Below are 16,051 nucleotides of genomic sequence, written 5' to 3' on the forward strand. Positions count from 1 at the left end.
TCCGGAGTGTCTACTCTATTGCAGATTTTGGTATCATCCGCAAAGAGGCAAAAACTTATCTGACAGCCCTTCAGCAATACAGTACTCCCCTGAAATTTGCGGGGGTTCCATTCCAGGAACCCCCGCGAATTTCAAAAAACCGCAAATACGGTTTTTAGGCAGGGGAGACAGGCGAGGGCAGCTGGAGAGGCAGGAGAGAGCAGCAGGAGCACCGGCGAGTGAAGGAAATCACTCACTGTATGCTCCGACTGCCTCTTCCTGTACTAAAGTCAGGCCTCACCAATCAGGAACTGCTTTGACACACAGCTCCTGATTGGTAAGGCCCGACTTTAGTACAGGAAGAGGCGGTCGGAGCATACAGCGAGTGATTTCCTTCATTCACCGGCGCTCTGGCTGCCCTCTCCTGCCTCTCCAGCCCGGTCATTTAAGGTCAGAAAATACTGCGAATGACCAGGACCGCAAACCACCAACCACGAATTCACAGGGGAACACTATATTGTTTATAAAAATGTTGAAAAAAAACAGGCCAAAGGACAGAACCTTGAGGTGCACCACTGGTAGCATCCCTTTCCTCAAAGCGATCTCCATTGACCACTACCCTCTGTCGTCTTCCACTCAACCAGTTCTTGACCTAGCTTGTCACTTTGGGGCCCATCCTGAGGGCATCCAGTTTATTTACTAGACATCTGTATGGAACACTGTCAAAAGCTTTGCTAAAATCTAAATTCACTACATCTACCCAATTCTTTGGTCACCCAGTCAAAGAAATTGATCAGATATGTCTGACAAGACCTACCTCTAGTGAATCCATTATATCAATTAAGATTATGAAAAATTAACTGTATAACCTGATATTGCACCAGTCTTTTATTAACTGCTTTATTCAAGGCAGTGACTCTAAGCAAGTTAGAAAAATTAGTGTCAGCACCATATAATGATATCGAATATTCTTCACCAACTATTATACCATGTAAATTTTTGGATTGTCAAATTGCTAGTGGCTCTATGGCTATAGCAAAAGTTTTTGAATGCCATCCATTAACTAAAACTGAAGCATTGGGAGTCACATACTTAAACTCCTCCCTCCATATTCGCAGGAGTTAGGGGCAAAGCCAGCCTGCGAATAAGAAAAACTTGCGGATAGCTTCAGGGCTGACTGACCCACTCCTACCTCCTGGACCCCTCCACAACTTACTTTTTAAAGTCTGGTGAGCGATCTTCCTACGTTCCTGCCCCATGCAGAGCCGCGAACGTAGGCTGTCTAGAGTTCCCACTAGTCTCACGGGAACTTATGGCAGCCATTTATGTTCACAGCTCTGCATGGGGCAGGAGCATAGGAAGATTGCCCCACATCACTGCTAGACTACCAGTCTTTAAAAGTAAGTTGTGGAGGGGTCCAGAAGGCTAGAGTTGGTCAGAGTCATCCCTAAGTAAGTTGTGGAGACTTTAAAAAGTAAGTTATAGTGAGGTCTGGTAGAGGGATAAAAACCACGAACAATCAAAGTTGCGAGTGCCATACCCACGAATATGGAGGGGGAGTGTAGTTCTTACCCAGTAAATAAAATCCTCAACAAAACCAATTTTTTCCCAATGCTGTTAACAAAAAGCCATTCAATTTTGTCAAAAGCTTTTCAGCATCTAATGACTAACACCACAGCAGTCATGCTGAGTATAATGCATCAAACTGATTAATCTCCATGTTCAGAACCATGGTGATCTTTGATCAAATCTGTTTAGTCAGGATGTATAATAGTAGGGATAAAGTTCTCTATCCTGGACACAATATCTCTTTACTAAATACAGGTCTATAATTAGCACATAGTAAAGCGTCTCTTCCGTCTTCTGGTATAACAGATATGGAAACCTCAAGGAAAGATTTAGGAAGCACATCTTTTTCAATAATATTGTTAAATACTTCTAATACAGATGCAATTCAAAATGACATCTCTTGGTAAAATTCTGCCAGAAGGATATCTAAACCTGCTGCTTCCATTTGATCTTTATCTGCCCTCATGTTCTGCGTTTATTGTGCTTCAAATTCTTAACACTGTTATTTCTGTTAATGCAAAGGGACTGTCAAATTCTTTAATTTCTTCAAAAAGAGTAATATGAGGTCTGCCAAAAAGTTCCAGGACAGTTTGAATTGCGCGCCAACGGGAAGTTCTTTTGAGATGCGCTAGGCGGCATTGAGTAGCTTAAAACCTCACAAGGAACCTCCGTCTTTCCATTTGTTGATATCTGTTTTCGTCTCCGAGCTACAACAGTTTTTGTGTTTTCATGATTGGCTATTTTTCATCATATGTGACCTCAATAAGCAGCACTACAGAATGAAGTTCTGCTTTAAATTGGGTAAGACCGCTATAGAAACCTATGAAATATTGAAAGTGGCTTATAGGGAACATGTCATGAATCATGGAAGGTATTTTGAATGCATCAAAATCTACAAATTTTGTGCAAAAAAGCAATGACAGTTCTCCCCAAGCCATCTTACTCTTCTGACTTGGCTCCTGCTGACAACCTCTTGTTTCCTAAATTAAATCCACATTGAAAGGAAAGCAATTCGATACCAATGAAGACAAAGCAAAATTTGACGCAGCAGCTTTTGGCGATTTCTGAAGATGCATTTAAGGACTGTTTCCAGACATGGAAACAACGCTGGAAAAGTGTATACGTAGGGAAAGGGAGTACCTTGAAGGAGATGGAATACTAAAAGATTTTGTTTCTGAGCAGGTTTCCGAGATCCTTTTTCCGGCTACTTTTTGGCTTTCTAATACATCTCATTTGATCGGTAGTACTTTGAACAGGACCCAAAGGAATAAGTTGTAAGACTGGTTAATAAATTTTTAGAAAATCAGTCCTGAAACTTTTTGAACAGACCTCTTAGAAATAAATAAAACAAAATCAAAGGAAATACGTAAGATAATACCTTTTTTATTGGCCTAACTCAATGCATTTTATGATTAGCTTTCAAAGGTAACCCCTTCTTCACATCTGAAGGAGGGTTACATTCGAAAGCTCATCATAAAATGCATTGAGTAAGCCCAATAAAAAAGGTTTTTACCTTATTTGCTTTGGTTTGTTTTATTTCTATATATTACCTTGAAATGAGGATCCCCCTTTGCATACACTGAAAGTGTGATGGGAGAGATAGGATGAAAACTAGGAGAGAACTGAAATCCCAGGAGTATGTGGTGATCAATAGTATGGAAGGCAGCAGATAGATTGAGAAGCATGAGACTAGAGGCAGGTCATTGGATCTGGCCAGAACAGCTCATTACTACTACTATTACTATTAATTATTTCTATAGCGCTACCATACGCACGCAGCGCTGCACAGAGTCACAAAGAAGAAGGAAACAGTCCCTGCTCAAAAGAGCTTACAATCTAAACAGTCAAAACAGACAAACAGGATATCATGGATACAGTTAAGGAGAACGGTTAACCAGCTGGCTGGGTTGGAAGCTATATCAAACAGGTGGGCTTTCAGTCTGTTTTTAAACACGGGAAGGGGATTGACGGACAAACTCGGGTAATTTATTCCAGGCATAGGGAGCAGAAGATAGATGAAAGGAATGGCAGTGGAGGAGAAGAGTACAGCTAAGAGCGGCTTATCTGAGGAACGGAGTTCTCTGGGAGGTGTATAAGGAGAGAGATGCGAAGAGAGATATTGAGGGGCAGCAGAATGAACACACTTGTAGAGACCAGTTTCTATGGACAGAGTAGGCAAAAGCCCAACTGAAGTAGATTTAGAATAGCTCGAGATGAAAAGAAGTCCAGGAAATGGCAATGAATAGTATGTTCTAGTAGCTTGGATAAGAAGGAGAGGAGGGAGATTGGGCGATAGTTGGAGGGATATGTAAGATCTAGTGAGGATTTTTTGAGGAAAGGTGTAACTATGGCATGTTTGAAGATATCGGGAACAGTTGCAGTGGAGACCGATAGGTTGAGGATGTGACAGATAGGAGGGATGACAGTGGGAGAGATAGCGCTGAGTAGGTGGGTGGGAATCAGATCCAAGGAGCAGGTAGTGGGTTTGAATGAGGAGAGAAGATGTATAGTTTCCTCTTCAGTAATTTCAGAAAAGGTGGCAGGGGTTGAAGTGAGGTTGGCAGAGTGGACAGCTGGAAGGGAGGGGGGGTGACCTGGTCGAGAACTCAAGGTGAATCTTGTGAATCTTGTAGTAGAAGAATTCTATCATCATCTGAGGTGGGAGAAAGTGAAGGGAAAATAGGAAGTCGGGGCATTTTGAGTAGAGAGTTGAGTGTGCCAAAGAAACGGCAAGGATTAGAGCTAAGAGAGTAAGTTAAATGGATGTAGTATTCTTGTTTGGCAAGTGGGAGAGCAGACTAGGAGGAATTTGAAGTGTAGACAGCATGTGTATGGGATTTAAGCCAAAGATGCTCAGCAGATCAGGCATAGGATCGCAGGTAGCTGATATTGGGGGATAACCAGGGTTGGGGTTTAACGTGCCTTACAGGACATGAAATGGGAAGAGCGAGGGTATCAAGAGCAGAGGAGAGAATGGTGTTATAGAAGAGGACAGCTTCATTGACTTGTATGATATAGTAGTTGAAGGGAGGGATGAAACAGTGGTGGAGAGGGTGTCAGGGTCAACAGCCTGAAAGTTCCTAAACGTAGAGGTAGTGAGACTGGCGAGGACATAGGGGAAGGGGATGAATTGTGAATGTTAACAGATGATGGTCAGAGAAGGGAAGAGTTGCGGTGCAGAATTTGGTGGTAGAGCAGCTGGAGGAGAAGATAAGGTCAAGGCAGTGGCCATTCTGGTGTACAGGGGTGGTGGAGCACAGCTGGAGATTATTTGAGAATGTTAGGGTGAGAAATCTGGAAGTGTTGGAGGCAGAGGGGTCATCAACATAGAAATTGATGTCACCAAGGTTAAGAGAAGGAGATAAGAGTTTGAAAAAGAAGGAGAGCCAGGAGTCAAAGTCGATGAGGAAGGAAAGAGGAAGTTATCAGGGAGTCGATAAATGACTGCTACTCAGAGAGGTAGAGGAGTGAATAGATAGGCAGAGTGGACTTCAAAGGAGGAAAAGCAGTGAGATTGAAGTGAAAGAAGGGGTTGACATCTACTTGATGGTGAGAGTAACACAAGACTCCTGATGCAGGCATTGCCACCGAAACCTCAATCCCAGCACCCACGCCTTCCTGAAACCTCCTTACCTACCCATCTGTGGGTCTATCCCCTCCCCAACCCCCCCCCCACCAGAAACTACCTTTCATTCCCTGGTGTTCTCGTGGAGTAGGTCAAGCACAATGAAACCCCCACTTGCTCTTCTCCCTACTAGTGCTGCCCGATTCAGGAAAAAAATTTTGATTCTATTCAATTCAGCCTATTGAATCAATTTTTTGATTCGATTCGATTCAGCCTATTGAATCAATTTTTTGATTCGATTTGATTTTCCTGCCCAATTGGTTGATTTTTTTCAAACATACTGGTAGGTTTATTTTATAGCCTCTTCACCCCCTTTGCCCTCTCCTACCTAAACTGGCGCTGTGATGTAAACAAAATAAACAAACAAAAAAGACTTCCTCTCTCTGTTAAATCCTAGCTCACGTTCGTGGTCTAACACCAGCTTTGGCACGATACCTTTTGTTGTCTGGTCATTATTCAAATCATGTTGGTCCCAGGCTCTGATAACTCACTTGCCAGGGTCTCCTGCTCATTTGTCAAATCATGTTGGTCCCAGGCTCTGATAACTCACTTGCCAGGGTCTCCTGCTCATTTGTCATTTCCTTCTTTCTCCATGCTAACTATCCATCTACCATCTCTGACCTCCCCTTCCATTCCCCTTCTCTCCCCCAGAGGGCTGGCATATTTCCTTTTTTTCATCTCCATCGCTGCAGCGATGGACCCCCATCATCCCCAGATCCATCATTTCTCCTTTTCTCAACTACCTTTTCATCCAGCATCTCTCCCTCCTTCACCACCACCCCAGGATCCACCAGCTCTCCCTTTCTCTTCCCAACTACCCTTCTATCCAGTACAGTGTTCCCCCCGGACTTTCGCGGTATTCTCCAACTGGGACTTTCTGTGCTAAATCGGGCTTCACCAATCAGGAGCTACGTGTCAAAGCAGCTCCTGATTGGTGAAGTCTGACTTTAGTGCAGGAAGAGGAGGTCAGAGCATACCGCGAGTGATTTCCTTCACTCACCAGTGCTCCAGCTGCCCTATCCTGCCTCTCCAGCTTCCCTCTCCTGCCTCCCCATGCGAAAAACCGTATTCGCGATTTTTTTTATATTCGCGGGGGTTCTGTTCATCGGGGAGTACTGTATCTCTATCCCCCACCATCCCCTTCACATCATCCCTTGTGTCCAACTTCTCTCCCTTTCTGTTCCTTCCCTCCCATTGACCACCATCTCTCTCCCTCTCCTGTTTTTAGACTCATTATTTCTCCCCCCTCCCCCTCAGTCTGGTATATGCACGTCTCTTTGAACCACCCTTCCTTCCCTTCCTCCGTAAACTTCTACACCAGGGCCCCCTCTCCCCTGAAGGCCTGGCCCCCCACCAAAGGCCTGCATGTTCCCCCTTCTTTGCAGCATCCTCGGGCTTCCCCCCTGGCCTCCCGCTCTTACCTTCAGATAATAAGGCAGCCTGCAGAGAGGATCGCCGGTGCTGTAGCGATCCTTGCAGGCTGCCGTCATCCTCAGCAGCATTTTCCCCCTGCCGCGATCATGCCCCTGACGTCAGAGATGGGGCGGGACCGTGGTAGAGGGAACATGCTGCTGAGGATGACGGCAGCCTGCAAAGATCACTACAGGACCGGCGATCCTCTCTGCAGGCTGCTGTATTATCTGAAGGTAAGAGCAGGAGGCCAGGGGAGAAGTCAGAGAATGCTACAAAGAGCGCCTAAGCACTGCAGCTCTTCCAGACTGACTCTCTCCCTCGCCCCCTAAAGCAGAAGCGACAGCGGCAGTGGATGGCCATCAAGAGGCAGTGCTGCCACTCCTGCTTTAGGAGACCTTAAGGCACGGAGAGGAGGGTTGGTCACCGAATTGGCGAGGTCGATTGTTTTTAAAAAAAAAAATAAATAAATAAATTAAAATCGATTCACCCGAAGTGAATCGGTGAATCGATTTGAATCGGAAATCGGGCAGAACTAGTCCCTACCAGCTCCAGCTATAAAATGGCCACTGTGAGCTCTAGCAGTAATCTCATGGTACCACTAGAGGTCAGCCTTAAGTATCTTATACAAAAATATGAATTTCTATTTGTTCTGAAAACTATTGAAAAACTTTCGGTTCTGCTTGAACATCCTCCCATAGGATAAAAGCATCAATATCTGGGATACAATTAAATCTTATTCCTGCCAACCAATAAGTTGTTCAATAAAATTAGGTTCACTAAGAAATTGTCTGTTAAATGTACAGTTCCTCAGAGAAGTATCTCCTATTAAAGTTTTTAACTCTCTAATCAGATGGGCACGATCCAAGATTAGAATAGGTGCCACTTTACAAGAATTTTAAAACACCTCAGAAATCAGCAGAGACAAGCCAGTAATCAGTGCTAGACTAAAAATTATGCACTAATACATATATCCAATCCATATATATCTACACACTTGGCTTTCCAAATATCCCACAGGTGTAAATCTCTACCATGTTTAAGTAACGCTTTAGAATTTTGATCAATATTTTATTATGGTATCTATCCACTGGGCAGAAAATGGTATTAAAATTTCCTCTTAAGCAGAATGCTTCTTTGGCTATCTATTTTTATCAGGCAAACAAAAGGGTGGAAGATTGAGCTGCTCCATTATTAAGAGGGTAAGCATTAGCCAGTATAATGGGTGATCTTGAAAATTTCCTGTCATAATTACTTATCATCCCTCTATCTATTATAGTGCCAATAATTTGTATAGGACAATAGCAGCTCCTCTCTTATTAAACTTAAAGGAGGCTCAGTAGACTTCTGCAACCCATCCTTGTCTGAGCTTATCTTCCAGTGGTAACAGATTGGCTTCTTGCAAAATGGCAAAGGACTATTTTTCTGTTTCTAAAGAAAGTAATATTTTTTTTCTTTAATGCGACTCTGTATCCCTTTAACGTTCCAAGTAATTAATCTGACAGACATAACATTCTGGATTAAGTAAGAGTCTTATTTCCCTCCCTTTAAATGTTCTGTATCAAATAAATACAAGAATGTTATGTAGTACAATATATAGCAAAAAGAGATTCAGAAGAATAATTGTCTGGATTTAGAGTAGTATTCCTAAAGTTCCCTTCCCACACTTCCATATTCCCCAATTTTTCTTATTTCTTATTATTATTTAAAAATTTCTAACCCACTTAAACCTAAGCAGTTTACAAAATACAATCAATCATCATATAACATACAAAACAAGCTCATTTAGAATAATCATAATAAATATCACAGCCCACTCAGTTAAAAGCCTCCATAAACAAAGTTGTTTTCAATACTTTCTTAAATTTCTAGATATCAATTTTTAACCAAGCACACTCTTAGGGCCATCGTGGAAGCCTGCTAGTAAAATATCCTTAAGTTGTGTCTATCAGAAGAGGCAGGAACTGGTTCCCAGACCACACTAGAGCAATTCAAGTCCTAGCCACCCACCAAAGGGTGATGGTTTCTTGGCCTTACCAAGAGCAAGCCAGGAATAGATCCTTATTGATTTGAGCCTGTAAAAAGCAAGCAGGAAAGAAGTTTCCTATTGTATTTGAGGACTTAGCAGACATGAAGCTCCTCCCAGTAGAGCCATTGTTATCACTGGAAGTTCTCTTGCTTGCTGACTCACTGCAAGCAGCAGAATAGAATGCAGCTTGAAAACTGACATGACAGACATTCTTGCCAGTGGGAACTTCCTAGCAGCAGCCGCCCTGGAGTCCTTGAGCAGTTTAGATGATTAAAAAAACACCTGTGGCTAACCTAACTGTATTAATAGTTATACTGATCTACTTGTACGAGCAATCCTATTGAAAGCCCATGTCAATCTGTCCATTGTGACTTCCTGGGTAACTGACCCAACCTCTTGTAATGTAATCCAACCTTGAACTGAATAGGTAAAGGTGGAATAGAAAACCTGATTAACAAAACATAACATAGTGCCTTTCCTGAAGTTGGGGTATTGTCTACAAAACAAAGGCTGAAGGAGCTGGTTGTGGAACAGACACAATGGCTCGTACATGGCTCGCACCTGCTGTCACTTGCCAGCATACTGGGCTTCCCCCACTCCACCTGTATGGCACTCACCTGAGGCATGAAAATTTTCCTTATGCAGGCTGCAAAGCTTCAGGACTGTCCCAGGATTTCCCTTGCCAGTTTAAACTGTTGTGCTTAATTTTTCTTCTGAGCATAATCTTGCAAAGGCAAAATGAAGTGAAACAGCAAACAAAATCCTCAAATAAAAACAGGTGGTGGGTGAAGGCTGGACAACCAACCCTTACTCCCCAACTGGCACGAGTCCTTTGAGTCTGAAGGAACCTTACACCTAGGACCAAGACATACAAGTCAGGACCTGGAGACCACAGGGGCTTCTCCTGACACTAGATCGGGGGTGGTGGGGGGTGGTCCACAAACCAATCCCTGAGAGCTTCCCATAGACCTAGAGGGATCAACCTTGAGGACACCTCTGAACTGGACCCCAGAGGGCCTGGCCTGAAAAAGAATTGCCATTGTACTAGTCCAAATTGAGGCAGAGAATACTGGCAAGTTCCAGGGCTGCATCGTTCCTTACACAGTGATGGAAAAGCCATAGTCATAATGCCCCTGTATCGCTCCATTGTGCGACCTCATTTGGAGTATTGTGTTCAATTCTGGTCTCCTTATATACGAATACAGGATGTCCGGTGCAGTACTCGGAGAGACCCCCCAGGAAAGAGACTTGGGAGTACTGGTAGACAAGTCAATGAAGCCATCTGCACAATTTCTGGCGGCGGCGAAAAGGGCAAACAAAATGCTAGGAATGATTAAGAAGGGGATCACAAACAGATCAGAGAAGATTATCATGCCGCTGTACCAGGCCATGGTGTGCCCCCACCTGGAATACTGCGTCCAGCACTGGTCGCCGTACATGAAGAAGGACATAGTACTACTCAAAAGGGTCCAGAGAAGAGCGACTAAAATGGTTAAGGGGCTGGAGGAGTTGCTGTATAGTGAGAGGCTAGAGAAACTGGGACTCTTCTCCCTTGACTAGCACCTATGAGTTACTACCCGAGCCCACATTCCCTCGTTTGTCTACTAAGGACTCATACTGATGTCCATTATTTAAAGAGTTTCAGTAACCATAGTAGGTTTTCAGTTCTAGCATTCTCACCAAGGGATTAAGAGTATTAGCCATTTGTATGTTGGATCTGTGTAAAATGAGCCATTACATAAACTGGCTCACCTTTATCCAAATGTGATTAACCTGGTTGGTTCAATGTTAACTATTGGCAATGTTGTATAGTAATTAAGTAAATGCAACTAATTACTGTACTTGACTAAAAGATCTGATACTTTTACTTGTAAAGAAGTACAGGATAACATTTGTTACTTTTACTGAAGTAATAATTTTGCCAATTTTTACTACTTTTATCTAGTTACATTTAACGCTTGCGGTTCAAAGTTAAAAGTGAAAATGGAGATGTAAATGACAATTCCTCAGTAAACCATATGAAACAGCAAAACTGGGAAAGGATTTTGCTATTATAAACCTGGTCATGCAAACAGTGGATCATTTCATCTAAAATCTGGCTATTCAGTGAATATAGTCTATAAGAACATAAGAAGTGCCTCTGCTGGGTCAGACCAAAGGTCCATCATGCCCAGCAGTCCGCTCACGCGGCGGCCCAACAGGTCCAGGACCTGTGTAGTAGTCCTCTATCTATACCCCTCTATCCCCTTTTCCTCTGGAAGCTCATTCCAGGTGTCCACCACCCACTGGGTGAAGAAAAACTTCCTAGCATTGGTTTTGAATCTGTCCCCTTTCAGCTTTTCCGAATGCCCTTTCGTTCTTGTAGTTTTTGAAAGTTTGAAGAATCTATCCCTCTCCACTTTCTCTATGCCCTTCATGATCTTTTAAATCTCTATCATTCTCCTCTTCTCCAGGGAAAAGAGCCCCAGTTTCTCCAGTCTCTCAATGTATGAAAGGTTTTCCATACCCATTATCAAACGTTTCGACCTACACCTAGCCGTACAACAGGTATAACCAATACAGTTTAGTTGGCACTTAGACCTTTTTCACTTAGACGAAATAAAACCAGGTCTAAGTGCCGAAAAAGGGGCCGCTGAGCTGATGGCCGCTGGTGCCATCAGTTCAGCAGCCCGGCAACCTAACCATCGCGGCAGGAGAGATGCCTCATCTCCCCTACCGCGATGCCATCACTCTTCAACCCGCGGCAGTTCAGGTGGAGGAGTGATGGCATCGCGGTAGGGGAGATGAGGCAACTCTCCTGCCACGATGCATCACTCACCCCCCCCCCACACACTCAACATTGGGGCAAGAGGGAGCTCAAGCCCTCTTGCTCCCCCGACTCCCCGACATGATCGGGGCAAGAGGGAGCCCAAGCCTTCTTGCCCCGCTGACTCCCCAACTCCCCGACAATATCGGGCCAAGAGGGAGCCCAAGCCCTCCTGGCCCTGGCGACACCCCCCCCCTGGTTAGTTGTTCGGGCCAGGAGTGTGCCCAAACCCTCCTGGCCCAGCCGATCCTGCCCCCCCCCCGACAACATCGAGCCAATCAAAATAGGTCCAGGAGCCTTAGGCCCCTCCTGGGGGCAGGGCCTTGGGCACATGGTCGGGTTGGGCCCATGTGCCTCAGGCCCCGCCCCCAGGAGGGGCCTAAGGCTCTGGGCCTATTCTGATTGGCCCAGTCGCCTTAGGCCCCACCAGTAGGCGGGGCTTTGGGACGGATGGGCAATCTGGCCTCATTCCGTCGTTGGCTGCCTGCCGGACAGGCGGGTTGGCTGGGGGGGCTTTCGGCGGTTCTTAGGGGGGAGGTCATTGGGGGGAGGGGGGTTTGCGTCGAGGGCAGGAGGGCCTGGGATCCCTCCTGCCCGTAATGTAGTGCGGGGTGGGGGTAGGGGGTCGCCGTGGCCAGGAGGGTTTGGGCTCCCTCTTGGCCTGAACAACTAGCAGGGGGGGGGGTCGCCAAGGCCAGGAGGGCTTGGGCTCCCTCCTGGCCCGATATTGTCGGGGAGTTGGGGAGTTGGCGGGGCAAGAGGGCTTGGGCTCCCTCTTGCCCCGATCGTTTCGGGGAGTCGGGGGGGCAAGAGGGCTTGAGCTCCCTCTTGCCCTGATCGTGTCGGGGAGTCGGCGGGGCAAGAGGGCTTGAGCTCCCTCTTGCCCCGATGTTGTCGGGAGGGAGGGGGGTCGCGGTTTGACATGACAGGAGGGCTTGGGCACCCTCCTGCCTGGATCGTTGTAGGGGGGGGATTCTGTAACCAGTGTTGTTTTTGACAGACACCGGTTACAGAATCCAGCTTTTAGGCGAAGGACTGGCCCTTCTGTTGGACGTTTGTGGCCTAGGCGTGTTTTTGTTTCATTATGGCTAAAAAGTGTAGATGTGCTGAGGGGGTACTTGTAGACGTAGTGGAGATTGGGCGTTTAGGCAGAGGAAGGCCATAATCAAAACATGGACGTTTGTTTTGGTTATGGACACTTTCCCTGCTTCTGGGTTGAACGTTTAGGGACTTAGGCCAAAAGGGGACTTAGACTCTTTTTTTGATTATGCCCCTCCACGTGTCATAATAAAGCACTGATAAGATGTATAGACCTACTTCAGACAATAGGAAAAAGGGGAAGAACAATTGTAAAAGAAAAGTGCAACAAAAAAGGGAAAATACAATAGGTTAGGGTAAAAAGTAATAATTGTAATTTAATTTTTTATCCTTAAGAGGACAGTTGTTATCCAAAGGCATCCTGGAACAAGAAAGTTTTTAATTTTGTTTTAAATTGTTTTATATCGGATTCACTGCGCAAATGGTTAGGCAGCGAATTCCAGAGAGTAGGGGCAGTGACGGCACTTAACCCCTCTGCTCAAGGAATTATATTGGCTTCCAGTATATCTCAGAATTCAATTTAAGTGCATTTGTATTGCATTTAAGATCCTATTTGGCATTTTTGCCACTTTGATTCCTTTAGACTGGAATGTTCATAGATCTCATCTTGCCAGAAGTTCTCAAAAATTAAAACTTACATTTCCCTCTCTCAGTGGTAAAAACAGAACCTTTAAGAGATTTAGTTATTCTTTTGCTTTTAAATTAACCGAATTCTGGAATGCTTTACCGCTTACATTAAGACGTTTAGATTTTTTTGCTTTATTCCGGAAAGTTCTGAAAACTTTTGTTTGCTAAACATTTTGGAAATTAACTATTTCAGTCTACTTTTTCTTGTCAAATTTATGTACTATGTTTTACATTATTGTAAACCGAGTCGAGCTCCTCTTGGTTGTTGACTCGGTCTATAAAATTAAGTTTTAGTTTAGTTTAGTATTTTAGGCACTTTTTTAAATACTTTTACTTGAGTAAGTTTTAAATTTGTTTTCATTATACATTTTACATCAAAATATGCATTTACCTTTACTTTTACATAAATACTTTGACCTAGTACTTTAAATAGCACTTTGAATCGGCACTTAACCAACCAAGTGCTTTCTTGGCTCCTGGAATGGCCCCCCAAATAGCCAGTTTCCAGCTCAGCAAGCACTAACCAGTTATTTTCAGCAGCTGTTACCATATTGCTCCAGAAAACGGAGGATGGATTGAGACATCTGGGTTTTATTTCTACCATATGGCCCTAGATAAGAGGACAGAGTAAGACATCTGGGTTTTACTTCCATTTAAAGCAATGGAAGTAAAACCTGGATGTTACTTCTGGGCATTCCTACAAAGTCCCTCTCCTACCTCAAGCATGTACAAAATGCTGTAGTCTGCCTTCTGAAAAATCTGCGACCACATTACCCCTGCTCTAGCATCCTCGCACTGGCTCCCCATCCAAAAACACTGCACCTTTAAAGCCCTGGTTCTTGCCTTCAAAACCTTCCACTTGATGATACCAGACTACGTGAAAACCAAACTACAAATCTACACCCCAATCAGACCACTGAGATCTGGACAAGATAGACGACTGACCTTACTACCTGGACACTCTCGCAAGACCGAAACGGCCCATAGACGCTCCTACTCACATTTCATACCTAAGCTATGGCATATCATCCCCCCATCTATCAGAACACAGGACGGCCTATGGAACTTCAGGAGGGCAGTGAAAACCTTTTCTCTTTATAAGACCTGTAACTTAAGAACACCCACGCCTCAATGTCTTTGTAGCTCCACACAATGACTCTCAATGCTACTGCAAATTGGACCATAAAAGTTGTTGCCTACTACAACTCAGTTGTTGTTTAACTACCTATAAATGTCATGTCCTGACCTATATTGTGTATAAGAACATAAGAACATAAGAAATGCCTCTGCTGGGTCAGACCCGAGGTCCATCGTGCCCAGCAGTCCGCTCACGCGGCGGCCCAACAGGTCCAGGACCTGTGCAGTAATCTTCTATCTATACCCCTCTATCCCCATTTCCAGTAGGAATTTGTCCAATCCTTTCTTGAACCCCAGTACCGTACTCTGCCTTATAACGTCGTCTGGAAGCGCATTCCAGGTGTCCACCACACGTTGGGTAAAGAAGAACTTCCTAGCATTTGTTTTGAATCTGTCCCCTTTCAACTTTTCCGAATGCCCTCTTGTTCTCTTATTTTTCGAAAGTTCGAAGAATCTGTCCCTCTCTACTCTCTCTATGCCCTTCATGATCTTGTAAGTCTCTATCATATCCCCTCTAAGTCTCCTCTTCTCCAGGGAAAAGAGACCCAGCTTCTCCAATCTCTCAGAATATGACAGGTTTTCCATACCTATTATCAGACGTGTTGCTCTCCTTTGAACCCTCTCGACTAATGCCATATCCTTCTTAAGATACGACGACCAATATTGGTATGTACCACTGTAACCTGTGCTAGGCTCCTTTGGGAGGATGGGCTAAAAAATTGAATATATAAATGTTTCACTCCGTCCTCCTTTTTCTGGAGCCATATGGTAACCCTAGAAATGAAAATAAAAATTAGTGGTTCGCCCCAAACAAGTGATTTTACCAGGAGCTGTTTCTGGACGATTAAATTGCTTTGAATATCGACCTCCTAGTGTTTATGGTGTTTCCTATTTTCTTCATTTGGAGTACTTTTTAATTTTTTTAAAAGATATTCTTTTGGCTATAATAACCTCTTTCACTTTTAACCATGCAAACAGTAGTTTGGCCTTCCTTCCATTTAAAGCTTGGAGTGATCTAGTCTGGCAATGGAGTCTGCGGAGACTCATACAGAAATGAGAGCTATAATTCTCTAAGAAAAGAAAGGAGAATAAAAATATGCATTGGGGAAAAGAGGTACTGAAGGGAGGATGGAAGTACGTGCTAGAAGTACTGGGTGGGGTGCATCATGGCAATCACAGGAAACAGGCACAATACTTCCTGCTCTAAAGCACAATTTCCTCCTTTCTGAGGAAGCTGACGTGGCATAAAAAAAGATAAAATGTGACAGAGAAAAAGGAACAGGAGAGGTGAAGGAGCAAAGAATGTGCACCTTTACAAACCCAGAGACTACATATATTAAGGAGAGAAACAGGGAGCACACACACCTTTGTTTGCTATCTATTCCACACCAAGAATAAGCATTTTCTAGTTTGATGTTAGTATATGAAGCAAAGGAGCTGGGGAGGGGATGCATACACCCTGCAACTGTACCCCAGCTTTCCTTTTTTTCCTGGTACCCAAAACAGAAAATAGGGGTTATTTTTCAGTTGCTTGCTTTCTTGTTATCTTCAGCACAAATTGTCATAGAGGACAACATTCTCCTAACTGATGCCATATTGTCCTTTAAGTGTGGCATGGAAAAGGCCAAAAGCAATCACAACTCCTGCTCTGAATTTCACAAGTATACTCAACAGCAGAAACACTTTCCCTGGGCCTCACACACAAACACCTATCTTCTTGGTAGGACTCTGGAAGCTCTAGAGGTGTAATAAAAGATCACTTATGCGAGAT

The 16,051-nt window shown here is 44.2% G+C and overlaps 1 protein-coding gene across 5 annotated transcripts in view; it reads right to left on the bottom strand.

Annotated features, from left to right (window-relative positions):
* The window catches only part of ARHGAP23 (Rho GTPase activating protein 23), a 136,675-nt gene that overhangs the window by 54,517 nt on the left and 66,107 nt on the right, over window positions 1-16,051 (bottom strand). The window lies entirely within an intron of this gene.

This window comes from Geotrypetes seraphini, chromosome 13 (assembly GCF_902459505.1).
Source record: "Geotrypetes seraphini chromosome 13, aGeoSer1.1, whole genome shotgun sequence".
NCBI classification, from domain to species: Eukaryota; Metazoa; Chordata; class Amphibia; order Gymnophiona; family Dermophiidae; genus Geotrypetes; species Geotrypetes seraphini.